This window comes from Nerophis lumbriciformis, linkage group LG20, assembly GCF_033978685.3.
Source record: "Nerophis lumbriciformis linkage group LG20, RoL_Nlum_v2.1, whole genome shotgun sequence".
NCBI classification, from domain to species: Eukaryota; Metazoa; Chordata; class Actinopteri; order Syngnathiformes; family Syngnathidae; genus Nerophis; species Nerophis lumbriciformis.
Window position 1 is genome coordinate 31,492,471 of NC_084567.2, and position 14,979 is coordinate 31,507,449.

The 14,979-nt window shown below is 35.0% G+C and overlaps 6 non-coding genes across 6 annotated transcripts; all 6 read left to right on the forward strand.

The window, feature by feature from the left end:
* The first annotated feature begins 744 nt into the window (after window positions 1-744).
* trnat-agu (transfer RNA threonine (anticodon AGU)) lies at window positions 745-818 on the forward strand. Its single transcript has one exon. It is a non-coding gene; the product is annotated as a tRNA-Thr (tRNA).
* A 935-nt stretch (window positions 819-1,753) lies between these two features.
* On the forward strand, window positions 1,754-1,827 carry trnat-agu (transfer RNA threonine (anticodon AGU)). Its single transcript has one exon. It is a non-coding gene; the product is annotated as a tRNA-Thr (tRNA).
* Window positions 1,828-2,132: 305 nt separating this feature from the next.
* On the forward strand, window positions 2,133-2,206 carry trnat-agu (transfer RNA threonine (anticodon AGU)). Its single transcript has one exon. It is a non-coding gene; the product is annotated as a tRNA-Thr (tRNA).
* A 1,689-nt stretch (window positions 2,207-3,895) lies between these two features.
* trnat-agu (transfer RNA threonine (anticodon AGU)) lies at window positions 3,896-3,969 on the forward strand. Its single transcript has one exon. It is a non-coding gene; the product is annotated as a tRNA-Thr (tRNA).
* A 1,313-nt stretch (window positions 3,970-5,282) lies between these two features.
* Window positions 5,283-5,356, forward strand: trnat-agu (transfer RNA threonine (anticodon AGU)). Its single transcript has one exon. It is a non-coding gene; the product is annotated as a tRNA-Thr (tRNA).
* A 305-nt stretch (window positions 5,357-5,661) lies between these two features.
* On the forward strand, window positions 5,662-5,735 carry trnat-agu (transfer RNA threonine (anticodon AGU)). Its single transcript has one exon. It is a non-coding gene; the product is annotated as a tRNA-Thr (tRNA).
* The last annotated feature ends 9,244 nt before the right edge of the window (window positions 5,736-14,979 follow it).

Below are 14,979 nucleotides of genomic sequence, written 5' to 3' on the forward strand. Positions count from 1 at the left end.
CTGTTTTAAAATTCAGTGCATAAAACTTCAGTGTATAATAATTTAGTGTGTGTATAATAATTCAGTGTAAAAAAAAATCCAGTATATAAAAATTGTGTAAAAAAATGAAAAAAAAAATCGGTATATAAAAATTCAGTGTAAAATTTAGTGTGTGTATAATAATAATTCAGTGTAAAATAATCCAGTGTAGAAAAATAATGTGTAAAAAGAAAAATCAGTATATAAAAATTCAGTATATAATAATGTAGTGTGTGTATAATAATTCAGTGTAAAAAAAATCCAGTGTATAAAAATTATGGGTAAAAAATATAAGTAAATAAACATATCCCTCACAGACACGGCAGAACAGTTTCGGTAATGGTGTAAGTGACGCTGTGGGTTAGATGGCTAAAGTGCCTGTCTAGTATACAGGAGATCCTGGGTTCGAATCCCAGCAGTGCCTTTTAAGGCTAAAAGACAAATTCCGCCGTCTACTAATCGAACTAATGAAATTTGGAGATATTTACCTTTCCATGTTGCTTTTGAATAACTGTGAATCTGCTTAAATACCACTTCTGGTGCTACGTTGCACATTTTTACAGATTTGATTGTCAATCTCAGGTGGTGCTGAGGCTTAATTGGTTTAAGTGCCTGTGTAGTATACAGGAGATTCTAGGTTCAAATCCCAGTGGTTCCTTTTGAGGTGAAAGTAACTCAGTGCGTGGACGTTTTAGAATTAATCTATTCAACAGAAGACTTGTAAGCGGTGCTGTGGCTTAGTTGGTTAAAGTGCCTGTCTAGTAAACAGGAGATCCTGGGTTCGAATCCCAGCAGTGCCTTTTAGGGCAGCACAAACTCTGTATGCAAAAACTAATCCCACTGTCTCCCAACCATTCTAATTAAATAATTATTTAGTGTGTGCAAAAAAGAAATCAGTATATAAAAATTCAGTGTATAATGATTAAGTGTGTGTATAATAATTCAGTGTAAAAAAAAAATCCTGTGTATAAAAATTATGTGTAAAAAAAAAAAAAAATCATTATATAAAAATCCCACATTGTGTTTTAAAATATCAGTGTATAAAAAAATCAGTGTATAATAATTTAGTGTGTGTATAATAATTCAATGTAAAAAAAATCCAGTGTATAAAAATAATGTGTAAACAAAAATCAGTATCTAAAAATTCAGTGTATAATTATTTAGTGTGTATAATAATTCAGTGTAAAAGAAATCCAGCGTATAAAAAATCCAGTGTATAAAAATTATGTGTAAAAAAAAAAAATCAGTACATAAAAATCTCATCGTAAAACATTGTGTTTTAAAAAAATCAGTATATAAAAATTCAGTGTATAATAATTTAGTGTGTGTCTAATAATTCAGTGTAAAAAAAATCCAGTGTATAAAAAATTGTGTAAAAAAGAAATCAGTATATAGAAATTCAGTGTAAGATCATTACGTGTTCTAAAAAATCAGTGTTTTAAAATTCAGTGCATAAAAATTCAGTGTGTGTATAATCATTCAGTGTAAAAAAAATATCCAGTGTATAAAAATATGTGTAAACAAAAATCAGTATATAAAAATTCAGTGTATAATAATCAATCAATCAATCAATCAATCAATCAAAGTTTATTTATATAGCCCTGAATCACAAGTGCCTCAAAGGGCTGCACAAGCCACAACGAAATTAAACATTCCATGTGTGCAACTTATTTGGGTGTTACATTGAACATATCCCTCACAGACACGGCAGAACAGTTTCGGTAATGGTATAAGTGGCACTGTGGCTTAGATGGCTAAAGTGCCTGTCTAGTAAACAGGAGATCCTGGGTTCGAATCCCAGCAGTGCCTTTTAGGGCTGCGCAAAGACAAATTCCGCCGTCTACTAATCGAACTAATGAAATTTGGAGATGTTTACCTTTCCATGTTGCTTTTGAATAACTGTGAATCTGCTTAAATACCACTTCTGGTGCTACGTTGCACATTTTTACAGATTTGATTGTCAATCTCAGGTGGTGCTGAGGCTTAATTGGTTTAAGTGCCTGTGTAGTATACAGGAGATTCTAGGTTCAAATCCCAGTGGTTCCTTTTGAGGTGAAAGTAACTCAGTGCGTGGACGTTTTAGAATTAATCTATTCAACAGAAGACTTGTAAGCGGTGCTGTGGCTTAGCTGTTTAAAGCGCCTGTCTAGTAAACAGGAGATCCTGGGTTCGAATCCCAGCAGTACCTTTTAGGGCAGCACAAACTGTATGCAAAGACAAATTCCATTGTCTATACTAATCAAACTAATGACATTTGGAAATGGTTTCTTTAGAAAAGCTGTGAATCTGCTTAATTATAACTTCAGCTGCTACTTTGCACATTTTTACACATTTGATCGTCAATCAAATCTGCACATTTTTACAGATTTGATTGGCAAACTCAGGTGGCTTAGTTGGTTAAAGCGCCTGTCTTGTAAACAGGAGATCCTGGGTTCAAATCGATCACAGATATTCCACTGTCTCCCAATCGTTCTAATGAAATAATTATTTAGTGTGTGTAAAAAACAAATCAGTATATAAAAATTCAGTGTATAATAATTCAGTGTAAAAAAAAAAATCCAGCATGTAAAAAATCCTGTGTATAAAAATTATGGGTAAAAATTTTTTTTTAAAATCAGTATATAAAAATCCCACATTGTGTTTTAAAATATCAGTGTATAAAAAAATCAGTGTATAATAATTTAGTGTGTGTATAATAATTCAATGTAAAAAAAATCCAGTGTATAAAAATAATGTGTAAACAAAAATCAGTATCTAAAAATTCAGTGTATAATTATTTAGTGTGTATATAATAATTCAGTGTAAAAAAAAATCCAGCGTATAAAAAATCCAGTGTATAAAAATTATGTGTAAAAAAAAAAAATCAGTATATAAAAATCTCAGTGTAAAACATTGTTTTAAAAAATCAGTATATAAAAATTCAGTGTATAATAATTTAGTGTGGGTCTAATAATTCAGTGTAAAAAAATCCAGTGTATAAAAAATTGTGTAAAAAAGAAATAAGCATATAAAAATTCAGTGTAAGATCATTACGTGTTCTAAAAAATCAGTGTTTTAAAATTCAGTGCATAAAAATTCAGTGTATAATAATTTAGTGTGTGTATAATCATTCAGTGTAAAAAAAATATCCAGTGTATAAAAATATGTGTAAAAAACAAATCAACATATAAAAATTCAGTGTTAAAAACATTGTGTTTTAAAAAATCAGTGTATAAAAAAATTTCAGTGTATAATAATTTAGTGTGTGTATAATAATTCAGTGTAAAAAAAATCCAGTGTATAAAAATGATGTGTAAAAAAAATCAGTATATAAAAATTCAGTGTATAATAATCAATCAATCAATCAAAGTTTAATTATATAGCCCTGAATCACAAGTGTCTCAAAGGGCTGCACAAGCCACAACGAAATTAAACATTCCATGTGTGCAACTTATTTGGGTGTTACATTGAACATATCCTTCACAGACACGGCAGAACAGTTTCGGTAATGGTGTAAGTGGCGCTGTGGCTTAGATGGCTAAAGTGCCTGTCTAGTAAACAAGAGCTCTTGGGTTTGAATCCCAGCAGTGCCTTTTAGGGCTGCGCAAAAACAAATTCCGCCGTCTACTAATCAAACTAATGAAATTTGGAGATATTTACCTTTCCATGTTGCTTTTGAATAACTGTGAATCTGCTTAAATACCACTTCTGGTGCTACGTTGCACATTTTTACAGATTTGATTGTCAATCTCAGGTGGTGCTGAGGCTTAATTGGTTTAAGTGCCTGTGTAGTATACAGGAGATTCTAGGTTCAAATCCCAGTGGTTCCTTTTGAGGTGAAAGTAACTCAGTGCGTGGACGTTTTAGAATTAATCTATTCAACAGAAGACTTGTAAGTGGTCCTGTGGCTTAGTTGGTTAAAGCGCCTGTCTAGTAAACAGGAGATCCTGGGTTCGAATCCCAGCAGTGCCTTTTAGGGCAGCACAAACTGTATGCAAAGACAAATTCCATTGTCTATACTAATCAAACTAATGACATTTGGAAATGGTTTCTTTAGAAAAGCTGTGAATCTGCTTAATTATAACTTCAGCTGCTACTTTGCACATTTTTACACATTTGATCGTCAATCAAATCTGCACATTTTTACAGATTTGATTGGCAAACTCAGGTGGCTTAGTTGGTTAAAGCGCCTGTCTTGTAAACAGGAGATCCTGGGTTCAAATCGATCACAGATATTCCACTGTCTCCCAATCGTTCTAATGAAATAATTATTTAGTGTGTGTAAAAAACAAATCAGTATATAAAAATTCAGTGTATAATAATTCAGTGTAAAAAAAAAATCCAGCATATAAAAAATCCTGTGTATAAAAATTATGGGTAAAAAAATTTAAAAAAAAATCAGTATATAAAAATCCCACATTGTGTTTTAAAATATCAGTGTATAAAAAAATCAGTGTATAATAATTTAGTGTGTGTATAATAATTCAATGTAAAAAAAAATCCAGTGTATAAAAATAATGTGTAAACAAAAATCAGTATCTAAAAATTCAGTGTATAATTATTTAGTGTGTATATAATAATTCAGTGTAAAAAAAATCCAGCGTATAAAAAATCCAGTGTATAAAAATGATGTGTAAAAAAAAAAAATAAGTACATAAAAAATCTCATTGTAAAACATTGTTTTAAAAAATCAGTTTAAAAAAAACAGTGTATAATAATTTAGTGTGTGTATTATAATTCAGTGTAAAAAAAATCCAGTGTATAAAAAATTGTGTAAAAAAGAAATCAGTATATAAAAATTCAGTGTAAGATCATTACGTGTTCTAAAAAATCAGTTTTAAAATTCAGTGCATAAAAATTCAGTGTATAATAATTTAGTGTGTGTATAATCATTCAGTGTAAAAAAAAATCCAGTGTATAAAAATATGTGTAAAAAACAAATCAGCATATAAAAATTCAGTGTTAAAAACATTGTGTTTTAAAAAATCAGTGTATAAAAAAATTTCAGTGTATAATAATTTTGTGTGTGTATAATAATTCAGTGTAAAAAAAAATCCAGTGTATAAAAATGATGTGTAAAAAAAATCAGTATATAAAAATTCAGTGTATAATAATCAATCAATCAATCAATCAAAGTTTATTTATATAGCCCTGAATCACAAGTGTCTCAAAGGGCTGCACAAGCCACAACGAAATTAAACATTCCATGTGTGCAACTTATTTGGGTGTTACATTGAACATATCCCTCACAGACACGGCAGAACAGTTTCGGTAACGTTGTAAGTGGCGCTGTGGCTTAGATGGCTAAAGTGCCTGTCTAGTAAACAGGAGATCCTGGGTTCGAATCCCAGCAGTGCCTTTTAGGGCTGCGCAAAGACAAATTCCGCCGTCTACTAATCGAACTAATGAAATTTGGAGATGTTGGCCTTTCCATGTTGCTTTTGAATAACTGTGAATCTGCTTAAATACCACTTCTGGTGCTACGTTGCACATTTTTACAGATTTGATTGTCAATCTCAGGTGGTGCTGAGGCTTAATTGGTTTAAGTGCCTGTCTAGTATACAGGAGATTCTAGGTTCAAATCCCAGTGGTTCCTTTTGAGGTGAAAGTAGCTCAGTGCGTGGACGTTTTAGAATTAATCTATTCAACAGAAGACTTGTAAGCGGTGCTGTGGCTTAGTTGGTTAAAGTGCCTGTCTAGTAAACAGGAGATCCTGGGTTAGAATCCCAGCAGTGCCTTTTAGGGCAGCACAAACCAGAGGTGTGGACTCGAGTCACATGACTTGGACTCGAGTCAGACTCGAGTCAGACTCGAGTCATGAATTTGATGACTTTAGACTCGACTTGACAAAATGTAAAGAGACTTGCAACTCGACTTAGACTTTAACATCAATGACTTGTGACTTCACTTGGACTTGAGCCTTTTGACTTGACATGACTTGCCACTTTCCCCAAAATCCAAAGCTTAAAAAGTTATTTGGGAGAGCTCTGTATTTTTTATTTTCTTCGTCTGTCTATCAGCGTGTTATTCCTGTCAGCTGGTGTGCTGTCAGTACAACAGCCAATCAAATTAGATATACGTTGTTTTCATCACACAGCATTCATCCAATCAAATTGCAGGACAACCAATGACCAAGAGTTGTCCAACAATGTGCCAGTGATAAACAATTATGTTAAAGTTGGTTTCTTTCGGGTATAAAAACTACGACTTGGTCAACAAAAAACGAATTGCCGTATGCAAATCACACAGTTCGAATATTACAGACGGAGACGCAACAACTTCCAACTTCGTTCGACATTTGAAGTTGCACAAAGAAGGGTAAGTTTTGAATGTAAGATAACGTTTATTGGCTAAGTAACGTGACTTTTATTTGCTGTGTAGTTAAATTGAGGCTGCAAACTCACTGCTAACGTTATAACCATAGACATCTTATAAGTAGACGCAGCATAGAGCGCTACTGCCTACTGGCGCAGACGAGGCGCGTGGCCGCCATCTTGGAGTGGTGATCCGTTCCACTCAGTGCAATTAATTTGGCAGGAGCAATGAACTGTCAGCGCATTTAATTCATTTTACCTCACTGAATAACACTGATTTTCACGCGCTTTTTTGTCATACGTGTGTAACAGACACATGTTTTGGCGTGTTTTATTATTCATAGTTTGCTTAACAGTAATATAATATTCTTATACGCTATAAGTGACCAGACGTCCGAGATCAAAACTGGGAATATAATCCCAGAGAAGGGGAAAAAAAACGGTAAACTATTTTTAAGTTGAAGAAACAATATGATTAGGTTATATATACATATGCGTGTATCGTACATAAACAATGTATGAATACATTAGATATCTATATATCTTAGGGACCTATAGACTGTATCTCTGTTGCTTCAGCAGCAGAGAGTTTATTCTGTCATGACACTTTGTATTGATATTTTATATTACATTCTTCCCTTAAATGATAATGTTTGCAGTGATTGTTTTATATGTATTATTTTATGTAAGTCGCTTTGGATAAAAGCGTCTGCCAAATACTTAAACATATATAAACACCTGAAAGTCTTCATATCAGCTAAAACCACCAATCTGTTTCACTGGATTCAGAATAAAACCAAATTCTGTTTAACCCAACAATGTTAGTATTTGAATATTGTTACTTGAAGACTGATTCCTGGTTACAATTATACTGTTAAGAAAGTATTGTCTTATACTTTGCCTAAAATGAGAATGCATCATAATCAGTAGTGGCTGGTGAATTTTGTTTTAGGTGGGGCTGAAAGTTTGTAAACCAAACCCCTGTAGGGGCGTCATCCTCCCCCAGAAGATTTATTTGTGATTTTCACATACAAATATTGAAGATCTTTGATCCTTCTCAACTCTGTGGTAATATTATTTTCATAAAATACAACCAATAGCACGTTAATGTTAAATCTTACTTGTGAAAAGTAATCCCCCGATTCCTATTTTCAACAGTCCGCTCATTTGAGCAGGAAAACTCTGAACACCATCTTTGTTTTCTACCTTTCAACTGTCAGTTTAGGCTGCTCGCCGGCTCCTCATCAGCACTTCAAGATGGCGGGCAAATTGCTCACGTCACAGCAACCAATGCTGCGTCTACTTATAAGCTGTCTATGGTTATAACGTCATTGTAAACACGGCAATCTGTTGCGTCCACTGCAGTTTGCTACCTTATTCATACTTTTTGTCAAGTGATTTTTTTTTAAGCAGGGTTTCATGAGGTACCTATACATAACGTGACGTTAGTCAATGTATCACACACAGTAACATTACGTTAGTCAATGTATCACACACAGTAACATTACGTTAGTCAATGTATCACACACAGTAACATTACGTTAGTCAATGTATCACACACAGTAACGTGACGTTAGTCAATGTATCACACACAGTAACATTACGTTAGTCAATGTATCAAACACAGTAACATTATGTTAGTCAATGTATCACACACAGTAACGTAACGTTAGACGGCGGTCAGCAGCACCGCGTATTTTAGCCACCTACAAAAAGACAAACATAGTCAAATAAAGGTCAGTTAAAATGCATACTATATTAAGAATATGTGTACATATTGCATAGGGTCCTGACATCTAAAAAGTACAACTCTGTTCATTGTTATGTTCATATATTTGTTATGTTTTTCATGTGTACGCACACATAAACACACATACAGTATGAGATGAGATAAGGTAAGAACAGGATAGAAACTGCTGTGGAACTAGTTACAATGCAATATGCCATGGAAATACAATGTTAACACTTTTGTGCAAATAAGTACAGTTGCACTTGTTTTTTTCAAATGTGTTTATTCTGTAAAGGAATGAGTTACATGTTTAAAATGACTGGTTAATAGTGCTATTTTGAAGTGCAATGTCAGCACTATCTTTTTCCCTGCAATTTCAAATGCACTTGTTTTAATAAATAAATACAGCGTTTTAAAAGCATACACAATCTGTGTAAATATATTAGTCTGTGGTTAAATGACTTGAAAGGACTCGAAACTCAAAATGCAGGACTTGGGACTTGACTTGAGACTTTCCAGTCTTGACTTTGGACTTGACTCAGACTTGCCCTGTCTTGACTCGGGACTTGACTCGAGACTTGAGGGTAAAGACTTGAGACTTACTTGTGACTTGCAAAGCAATGACTTGGTCCCACCTCTGGCACAAACTCTGTATGCAAAGACAAATTCCACTGTCTATACTAATCGAACTATTGACTAAGGGAGAGCCCCGCCACCCGGCGAAGGAAACTCATTTCGGCCGCTTGTACCCGTGATCTTGTCCTTTCGGTCATAACCCAAAGCTCATGACCATAGGTGAGGATGGGAACGTAGATCGACCGGTAAATTGAGAGCTTTGCCTTCCGGCTCAGCTCCTTCTTCACCACAACGGACCGATACAGCGTCCGCATTACTGAAGACGCCGCACCGATCCGCCTGTCGATCTCACGATTCACTCTTCCCTCACTCGTGAACAAGACTCCGAGGTACTTGAACTCCTCCACTTGGGGCAAGATCTCCTCCCCAACCCGGAGATGGCACTCCACCCTTTTCCGGGCGATAACCATGGACACGGACTTGGAGGTGCTAATTCTCATCCCAGTCGCTTCACACTCAGCTGCGAACCGATCCAGTGAGAGCTGAAGATCCTGGCCAGATGAAGCCATCAGGACCACATCATCTGCAAAAAGCAGAGACCTAATCCTGCAGCCACCAAACCAGATCCCCTCAACGCCTTGACTGCGCCTAGAAATTCTGTCCATAAAGGTTATGAACAGAATCGGTGACAAAGGGCAGCCTTGGCGGAGTCCAACCCTCACTGGAAACGTGTCCGACTTACTACCGGCAATGCGGACCAAGCTCTGGCACTGATCATACAGGGAGCGGACTGCCACAATCAGACAGTCCGATACCCCATACTCTCTGAGCACTCCCCACAGGACTTCCCGAGGGACACGGTCGAATGCTTTCTCCAAGTCCACAAAACACATGTAGACTGGTTGGGCAAACTCCCATGCACCCTCAAGGACCCTGCCGAGAGTATAGAGCTGGTCCACAGTTCCACGACCAGGACGAAAACCACACTGTTCCTCCTGAATCCGAGGTTCGACTATCCGGCGTAGCCTCCTCTCCAGTACACCTGAATAGACCTTACCAGGATTCCTGGCTGAGGAGTGTGATCCCACGATAGTTAGAACACACCCTCCGGTTCCCCTTCTTAAAGAGAGGAACCACCACCCCGGTCTGCCAATCCAGTGGTACCGCCCCCGATGTCCACGCGATGCTGCAGAGTCTTGTCAACCAAGACAGCCCCACAGCATCCAGAGCCTTAAGGAACTCCGGGCGGATCTCATCTACCCCCGGGGCCTTGCCACCGAGGAGCTTTTTAACTACCTCAGCAACCTCAGCCCCAGAAATAGGAGAGCCCACCACAGACTCCCCAGGCACTGCTTCCTCATAGGAAGACATGTTGGTGGGATTGAGGAGGTCTTCGAAGTATTCCCTCCACCGATCCACAACATCCGCAGGAATAATTTAGTGTGTGTATAATAATTATGTGTAAAAAAAATCCAGTGTATAAAAATTATGTGTAAAAAATAAATCAGTATATAAAAATTCAGTGTATAATAATTTAGTGTGTGGATAATAATTCAGTGTAAAAAATAATCCAGCGTATAAAAAATCCAGTGTGTAAAAAAAAAAAAAATCAGTACCGGTATATAAAAATCTCAGTGTAAAACATTGTGTTTTAAAAAATCAGTGTATAAAAAATAAGTGTATAATAATTTAGTGTATGTATAATAATTCAGTGTAAAAAAAATCCAGTATATAAAAATAATGTGTAAAAAAATCAGTATATAAAAAGTCAGTGTATAATAATTTAGTGTGTGTATAATAATTCAGTGTAAAAAAAAATCCAGTGTATAAAAATTATGTGTAAAAAAAAAAATCTGAATATAAAAATCTCAATGTAAAACATTGTTTTAAAAAATCGGGAGAAAAAAAATCAGTGTATAATAATTTAGTGTGTGTATAATAATTCAGTTCAAAACAAAACCAGTGTATAAAAAATTATGTGTAATAAAGAAATCAGTATATAAAAATTCAGTGTAAAAAACATTACGTGTTCTAAAAAAAATCAGTGTATAAAAATATCAGTTTTAAAATTCAGTGCATAAAAATTCAGTGTATAATAATTTAGTGTGTGTATAATAATTCAGTGTAAAAAAAAGAAATCAGCATATAAAAATATGTGTAAAAAAGAAATCAGCATATAAAAATATGTGTAAAAAAGAAATCAGCATATAAAAATATGTGTAAAAAAAAGAAATCAGCATATAAAAATTCAGTGTAAAAAACATTGTGTTTTAAACAATCAGTGTATGAAAAAAAATCTGTGTTTTGAAATTCAGTGCATAAAAATTCAGTGTATAATAATTTAGTGTGTGTAAAATAATTCAGTGTAAAAAAAATCCAGTGTATCAAAAAACTTCAGAGCTGAAAAATTCAGTGTCGAAAAATGTGCTGCTTCCAAAAGCAATACTCACTTCCGGCAAGACTGAATGGTCTTGCAAAACAGCATACAAAAGCAGTTAACTTTATATACTTATGGAATTAGAGGAGTTGTACTGGACTGGTTAACCAGCTATTTACAACAACAACAGCAATATGTTGAGATTGATGATTATAGGTCAGAATGTATGAATATTGAATGTGGTTCGAAGGTTCGATTTTAGGACCCAAACTTTTTATTTTATATATAAATTATATTTGTGAGGTTTCGAAAATGTTACAGTACGTATTATTCGCAGACGATACAAATGTATACGGTTCAGGAGATGACTTGAAAATCTTAGCTGATAATATTGAAGAGGAAATGGTTAAACTAAAATTGTGGTTTGATGTACGGTAAATATTTATTTTTTTTTAATTTGGAAAAGACTACATTTATGGTATTCAGTAATAAAAGAAAAGTAGACGTTAGTTTATCCATAAACAATGTGAAAATTGAGAAGGTGTCTGAAATCAGATTTCTTGGGGTCATCCTAGATGAAAAGTTGACACGGAAAGCTCATATATTGCATGTGAAAAATAAGGTATCTAAAAGTTTATTTATTTTGAACAAGGTTGAATACAGTTTCCCGTATAATACAATCAGACTGTTATATTGCTGAATTATTCTACCTTATTTCAATTATTGTGCAGAAATATGGGGAAATACATGCCACAGCAACATAATGCCTTTGTTTCTTTTACAGTAAAGAGTAATGTTAGAATAATTATGTGTAAGTTATCACACAACTCTTATGCTTAAAGGCCGTTGCTATGGTTATTATCAATTGTGCTGAAGTTGTACTTTTCTATGTGTGCAAAGCGAGTCGTCTCGTATCAGTGTCTGTGAGCAGAATCGGCCTGCTGACTGCCAAGAGCGAACATCGAGTGCCGTGACGCAGACAGAGCAGAGACAGGGCGATATCACGAGTGTCAGCACATTTGCATTTCATTAATAGTCATATATTGTGTCTAACTGGGGCTGCTGAGATTACCCCCCTTTCCTTCAGCAGCAGCTTCAGTGATGTAACCAGGAACCTCCCAAATAAATAGAGGAGCACGTGGGCTGGATTTTAGAGCGTAGTTTGGATCTGTAACTAGAGTACAGCCCAATAACGTCTCTCCTCATTGAGCAAAATTTAACTCTGTCTCTGTATGATTCCTTGCTTCTTGTCTGTTTAATAAAAGTCATCAGTGTTTGAACCTGACAAGTAATTTGTATTATTTTTAAAGTAGGATATATAGACCACACAAATCCACTCTTCATTAGGGCAGGATTATTAAAACTCAAAGACATTGTAGAATTGCATACTCTATTAGTGATGTTCAAAGCTAGAAATAAAGTTCTTCCAAAGGACTTATTAAAGTTATTTGTGTTCACGTCAGAAGGCCGTGTGACTTTAAACATCCAAACTTGAAACAGATATGCTTGTCTGTTGCTGGTGTGAAAGCATGGAATTCTCTAAAGAAATTGTTGCGTCGGACCAGTTCTTCCTCCAAGGGAATCTAAGTTACTGGTCAATCCCAAGTTCTTTCGATGACATATATGCTGAGTAAGAAGGACCATCAAGACAGAATTGGAATATTTTCTAGTTTATTCCAAAGCTTTGGGAGACCAACTTAATTAATACATTCGTATCGGCTGCTCTAGTTGATCTGGCATTCAAACGGAAAGAGACTACTTCTTGAAAACACAAACAGCCCCCACCCTCTCCAGAAAGGAACACATGCTCATTGTTCTACTACAGATAAGATATAAGGGAGTACTCCAACTCCTACATTCCAAGTCTTCAAGGTAAAACACACAGTTTACCTGCAGACATAAAATGAAGAAATAGAAAGAGTACAAATGGAAAAACACTATCTGATTCAAACATGACTATGAATAAAGAAATAACTCTTAAACATATATATGCATTCTCCACAAAAGACTTAAAAAGTGGCAAGAATATTTTTTAAAGAGGAACAAAAAGAGACAACTGGAATTATATCAAACTGATTTTTGATTTTGATTGGGCGTGTCATTGTGAAATTCCTTAAAGGGAAAATTAAAAAGTATGTTGGAGTTCGGGTGTTGGTGGAGGGAACAGTGATAAAGTCATCTAAAATAATTTGTGTTAAAAAAGGGGACAGATAAATATAAGAATATTATTCTTCCATCTGCTCCTTTCTGATCATGGAAATGTATAAGAAACGAAAAAACAATGAAAGTGTGAACAGTAGGTGGCTTGTATATATATATGCACTTTCATGAAAGGAATAAAAACAAATCCATCCATCCATTTTCTACAGATGACTGTGATACACAATGTGACCAGCAGGTGGTACTGGATAATGATGTTCAGGTAAACGCAACAAAGAAGACAAGCTATAGATGTTTGCATAGACATCTTATAAGGGTACGCAGCATCGACCGCTACTGCCTACTGGCGCTGACGAGACGCGGGGCCGCCATCTTGGAGTGGTGATCCGCTCCACTCGGTGCAATTCATTTGGCAGGAGCAATGAACCGTCAGCGCATTTAATTGAATACCACTGATTTTTTTTGTCATACGTGTAGCTATGATAAAGGACACATGCTTTGGTGTGTTTTATTATTCATAGTTTGCTTAACAGTACTACAATATTCCTATATGCTATAAGTGACCAGACGTCCGAGATCAAAACTGGGAATATAATCCCAGAGAAGGGGGGAAAAAACGGTCAGCCATTTTTAAATTCAAGAAACAACATGATTAGGTTATATACATGCGTATATCCTACATAAACAATGTATGAATACATTAGATATCTATATATTTTAGGGCCTTTTCCTGTTCATCACATATTTTGTCCCACACATTTCACGAATGTGGGCTATGCAAAATTGGGTTGGAAAGCTAAGACTAAATTTAGACTTGTATAATACTGTATAGCCACTGTCCAACTGATTGTCTTTTACCCCTGTTGGCTTTTACAATCTTTATCTTCATCATTTATTTCAACTTTATGTTATTCAAGTATGACATTTTTAAATGTAATTAATTTCATTGACAAGCAATTATATTATGGTCATACTCTTGTTTGCTAGCGGCTATGATTTCAGTACTATTGAAGATCTTCGCTCCTTCTCAACTCTGTGGTAATATTATTTTCACAAAATACAACCAATTATGTTAATGTTAAATCCATACTTGCCAACCCTCCCGGATTTCCCGGGAGACTCCTGAAATTCAGAGGCTCTCCCGAAAACCTCCCGGGACAAATTTTCTCCCGAAAATCTCCCGAAATTCAGGCGGACTCAGATCCATGCTAACCCACAATATAAACAGCGTACCTGCCCAATCACGTTATAACTGTAGAATGATCGAGGGCGAGTTCTTGGTTTCTTATGTGGATTTATTGTTAGACAGTTTCATTAACGTCCTACCAGCGCGGCAACAACACACAACAACAGCAGTCACGTTTGTGTCTACCGTAAAGCAGTTTGTCTGCCGTAAACAGCAATGTTGTGACACTCTTAAACAGGACAATACTGCCATCTAGTGCATTTGATGAAAGCACTTTTGTGCGTGCCACACAGCAATGCATCATCAGAGAGGGTGTTCAGCATGGTTAGAAAAATAGTGACAGAGAATAGAACAAGGATGGCCAATTCAACCCTTAACTCAACAATGAGTAGATGAGTGTTATGTGTGTGTATATGTGTAAATAAATGAACACTGAAATTCAAGTATTTATTATATATATATATATATATATATATAATAAAATAAATATATATTTATAGCTAGAATTCCCTGAAAGTCAAGTATTTCTTATATATATATATATATATATATATATATATATATATATATATATATATAATAAATACTTGACTTAGTATTTCGTCAAGTATTTCTTATATATATATATATATATATATAT